The following is a 5705-nucleotide window of genomic DNA, read 5'->3' as shown; positions in this document are numbered from 1 at the left end:
CTGTTGTGATACCAAGCTTGATGGTAGGGATGCAGTCTAGGAGTCAAGTGCGGTCGGGGTAACGGAGCAACTGATCAGGCGTATGAAGTGGAGTACGCTTGTGGAGGTCCTCCAAAGGCATGCCCTGGTGGACACACCATCATGGCCATAGGAGAATGCACACAAACAGTTCAACATTCTGGTGCCCGGTGGCCATGCTTTTGGCAGAGCTGACATCTTGGAATGAACCGGCCATTGTGCCCTCCACGATCACGACTATCACCTCCACGAGAGACGTGGCATGTACTGCGCTCGTGGTGAGAGGTAGATTGCTGATTGTTTTTGTTAGAGGGCTGGTTTGCAAGATTCGTTTGGACCTGATGTGCCATTGCAGCGGTAGGGGATTCCATGGCATCATCGTCACTTTTGAACTTATCTAGAGAGACTCAGAACGAAGAGCACCACCTAAATCATCAAATGAGAGATTCTAATTTTGAGTGGTTACCCAGTTCGAAATGAGCAAAAATTAGAACTGAGGCCTCGAAGGAACATGAACTTTACTATTCATTCAGCCACAAATTCAGCGGCAGTGACCAACTCAGCTAAAACTTGCCTAAACTCAGAAATGTAATCATCGAGGGATTTGGCCCCTTTTTTGATGGAGTGGAAGCGTGAAGTTAACTCCATGATTCGAGACTCAGAAGCCGAAGAGATTTTGGTAGCGAGCTTCTCCCAGGTTTAACGCGCAATAAGACAGCTAGAGGCGAGAGGGAGAAGCTCGGCTGACATGGATGAAATAATTGTAGATAATACCTGCTGATCGTTGTCTTTCCATGGGGTTTTTTCATCATTTGTATTTTCTTCTTTAGGCTGTGGAGGATGAGTGAGATGCCTCCCTAGGCCTTGCGCCTTCACAATAGGCACGATTTGGATTTTCTGAATCAGATAGTTGGCTTTTGTGAGCTTGAGCGACATTACCAGTGTTGTTGTTATGGTAGATGCTCGAGACGGTTGGTGATTGGAGTCGACATGCGCTTCAGCTGGCATTGGGACGGGCATGGGCATGGGTATGCCTTCAGTGGAGGCACTAGCGGCTAATTGAGCTTTGATACCATATTAGAAGTGTAAGAGGGAGGAGTGATAGAGAGAGAGAGAAAGAGATGTAGAATAGGCCTAATTGAGCTTTGATACCAGTTTGGGCATTTAAGGAATTATTAAACCGACTGAGCATCACCATGCCCTCAGGCATGGTGACACGCATCGGCCTTCATGGCACTGATCGTCGACAGGTGATAATTGCCTTGGGACCACACAACATCTGGCTTGCAACTCCGTGAACTTGTTAGTGAATTGTGTGGCCTGAGGGAGCTGGCGGCGTTTGTACCATATTTGCCGGCACTTTGATAGTCGTGACATAAAGAATATGGCAACATGTAGATAAGGCTTTACTATGGTGTGGCAGCGTACTAGCATGGCGACATTCATCACCATGATGAGGTGTTAGTGTCTTAACAGGGTGAACGCCGGCCTTGGCATCCATCCTCGGACTGCCTGCCATATATGTTCGCTATTGACGAGTTGCACCTCTAACCACCCTTGACTAGGCCCAGCCATGAACCTCGGGAGTGCCTACTGCTGCTTCCCGTTGTTCTCTGGGCTGTTCACTCTCAAATTTTGGACCATGGTGCCCTAGCCTAGAACTTCAGCTATGAACATTGTTGGCTTCTTGCATTTTGAAGGGCATCCCTGCTTTTTCACCATCACTACACCAGGCTGGTAGACTTCTTGCTACTACGTCTGCTCTTGCCTCCCTTCTCGACCACTGTCCCGCCCCGACGACAGTTCTATTGTTGCTTGACACCACCACTCTTGACGTTGTCGCATGCCTTTCTCGGTAGTATCTACGACTGTCCAGGTTTCTCGTCACCAATTTCCCCTACCGGTCCATTTGGGTCCCTTCCACATTTCAGCAAATTGTTGCCGCCGACCGCGACTACTTCGTGGAGGCTCTCGTCTGTTTAACCCACCATCCAGCAGTTACATCTCAGCCCAACTGTTGCACCACAGGCCCACATATAGTGCAAGGACGCAGACGGGATGATTTTTTCGTCCAAGGATGAATAATCATCCCGTCCAGGGGGCATGGAAGAGTTCCAGGATGAAAATTTGTCCCCGGGACGACGGGACGGGATGTTGTCCCGGCGGACGAAAAAAACCATCCGTCCGGAAGACGCGGACAATGGACGAACGAATGCTGGACAAAGAGAAAATTGATTTAATCGATTAAATTGCCAAAAAAATATGAATTTCTGATAAAACTTGGAAAAGTCAATATTGAATCCCTAATTTATTAAGAATATAATTAACTTTTATACATGGCGTTATCATCTTAGTATATTCTTATCATTTTTAAATTAATTTCATGACATCAATAATTTCTTAGCTTTTTCAGGTAAATTAAGTTTTGCAGAATACCATTCTTATTAAGATTAAATTCCCAAAAAAGGCAATAAAATTATAGAGAAATGCAAAAATGTCATTATTTAATTCCCAGAAGTTTTATATTTTTTCGTTATAATTGAGTCCTTTTGCTATTTAATTTTTTGAATCATCCTCAAATAAAATTTTATTATTCTCTCATACATCCTTCCATACGTGTGCATATATCAATCGGGGCAATAGGATGAGAGACATACAAAAATCAAAGATTAAGGCCGTGGGACAGTAAGAGAGAGAAAGAGAGACAGGTTTAGATACAGAAAGAAAGGCTGAGGGAGATAAAAACAAAGATTAAGGGAGCGGGACAGTAAGAGAAAGGAAGAGAGACATAGTTAGATTCACAAAGAAATGTTGAGGGAGATAAAATGAAAGATTAAGGGAGTGGGATGGTAAAAGAAAGGAGGGGACACGGAGTTAGATTCAGAAAGAAAGGTTGAAGGAGATAAAAAGAAAGATTAAGGGAATGGGAGGGTAAAAAAGAGGAAGAGATACAGAGTTAGATTCAGAAAGAAAAGTTGAGGGAGATAAAAAGAAAGATTAAGGGAGTGGGAGGGTAAGAGGGAGGTAGAGAGACACAGTTAGATTTAGAGAAAAGATCGACGGAAAGACAAAATGAAAGATTAAGTGAGTGGGATGGTAAGAGAGAGGAAGGGACACAGAAAGAATGGTTGAGGGAGATAAAAAAGAAAGATTAGGGGAGTGGGAGGGTAAGAGAGAGGTAGAGAGACACATTTAGATTCAGAGAAACGATTGAGGGAAAGGTAAAATGAAAGATTAAGTGAGTGGGATGGTGAGAGAGAGGAAGGGACACATATTTAGATTCAGAAAGAAAGGTTGAGGGAGATAAAAAAATAAAGATTAAGGGAGTGGGAGGGTAAGAGAGAGGTAGAGAGACACAGTTAGATTCAGAAAGAAAGATTAGATTAAGGGAGTGGGACGGTAAGAGGGAGGAAGAGAGGCAGATTTAGATATAGAAAGAAAGTTTGACGGAGATAAAAAGAAAGTATAAGGGAGTGGGGCAGTAAGAGAGAAGAAGAGAAACAGAGCTAGATTCGGAAAGAAAGATTGAGTGAATGATAAAATTAAAATCAAAGATTGAGCTGTTTCCTTCGTCAGCACTTCTTCAGTTTCCACCACCGGTTGGCAGAGGTGTTGTAGCACAAGATATGTGACACCAGCACAGCAAAAATATGGTGCACAATTGAAATACTTGGGCATAAGAGAGTTTTTTATTCTGCCCAGAAAGCTTTCTCCATCAGGTTTATCAGCCTTGATGAGAAAAAATTATTCAAACTATTTAAAATATTAGCTCATATTCATCTTCGTTGGAGCCAAAAACATCAAATAATTCACAGCTAGGGTGGCAATAATCAAAGCAACAGTCTAATCCGTGGTTTGTAATGAGAAGATAAGGGCATCAAAGAAGAAGGAAAGATAGTGGCTTACTTCTCTCAAAGTCAACATGACAAATTTTGTGTAACTTAGAAGAAGATCAAGAATATTGTATAAAAACGAGAATGTGAGAATAGGCAATAATAGCTTTTTTGCATTTGTAAAAGTTGCACAAAACATTATCACCATAGGGGAAGATGTTTGAACGAGGGAGAGGGACAAGGCAAGGTGAGGTTAGGAGAGGCCAACATATGGTGCGAGGAGTATCAAATCATGCCATGAATGACAGCCCAAACTTAGATTTGCACAGCATAAAAAATGAATCAAAATGAACAAATCAAAAAGGAAAAAAATTAAACGACCAGATCTTCCTACTGGGAATCAAGACTGTTATCATTTGGCTCCTTGATCGAGATGTCTCAAGCATGAATAATATGGGAGATAATTATATATGGTCATGTTATGCTAACATAATACCCATTATCTTAGAAAATAATGTAAGGGAAAGAGTTTTTATCCAGTCAAATGAGATCAAATGTATATTTAACATAACTCATTAATCATCAAATTAATTTGACCTACAATTGAATACACTTGAAATCTGACTTCATGTCAAAAAACAAATGCAAAACATATCTTCAGTTATGAAGAGAACCAGAATAATATTGAAATAAAGATATCATTTCATAGATAAGTACGTTAGTTTTATGCGTTAAATAAATATGAAGTGTAAAAAAAAATCAGTTTCATGGGTAGGATTTAAACCAATAATTTTTTTTAAAATTATTGGAAGTATGCAGTCATCTAAACCCAAAGGATATAATGTAAAAAGATGGTGTAATAGCACAACTTACATTCAACGTCAGAACGTATCAGCAACGTAAACCCTTCCACTGTGATCATGTTGTTCCCCCTTACTCGATTACATGGAATAGAGAGAGATAAGAAAAAGAAACATACTTGCACACATGTTAGAAAGTGATAGAATTTAACGCACCAGATCTCGTGCTGTCATCATCGTCATAGTCTTGATCAGAGTTGGAGGAGTTGCGGTCTAAACGACGAAACCATCCTTGAAGCATGATCAGCATCTCAATGCTCTCTACATCCAAGCGTGTTCTTTGATACATGGTGATGCCTTGGTCCACTGAAAAAAGTCACTACACTGGTGCGCTGATCAGACTCGCGGTAAGAAATTGACAAGCAATTTTGGTCAAGTTCAAAAAGTATCGCGTCCCACCATCCTTCTACCAGCTTAGAGGATTATCCTCCTCCTCGTTGCATGGGATGTTTAGATACTTATCCAGCTCTTGTCTAGGCATCAAGCGTGATCACTAACGATTGCACGTACGCGTATCTACCACTTGGATGAAACACGTTGTGGTAGACGGTGACTTTCTGACGTTTCTCCGTACTCTTGAGTCACATTCAGTTGCTTTTGTAATAGATGCATACTCTAAGAGACCGTCGAGACAGGAGCGCAGTTTGGCGATATGACGGATGCACAACTTCTATTTTAGAGAATGAATCCAATGTCGTTGTTGTATCGACGGTATGATTTCCCCAAAAGTACCATTGCATATTGCGTCAACTTGTTATGCATAACACTACACGCCGACAGCACTGCATCCCTCCACTCAGCATCCAATGCTACCCCTGCATTGTAAGTAGCCTCCTCAATGTGAGCCTTAAGCTCCGCGACCAATGACGTTACCTCAGTTATTGGCAATTTCTTCGCCGAACACACAAAGTCAGTTCCCTAGCATAGTGGGTCGAGGATGCACAGGTATTCATGATGGAAATATATGTAGCCGCCAAGCCAATCACACATTCCT

The sequence above is a fragment of the Wolffia australiana genome, chromosome 10 (genome assembly GCF_029677425.1).
Source record: "Wolffia australiana isolate 7733 chromosome 10, ASM2967742v1".
NCBI lineage: Eukaryota > Viridiplantae > Streptophyta > Magnoliopsida > Alismatales > Araceae > Wolffia > Wolffia australiana.
Note: the sequence above shows the minus strand (reverse complement) of the source record.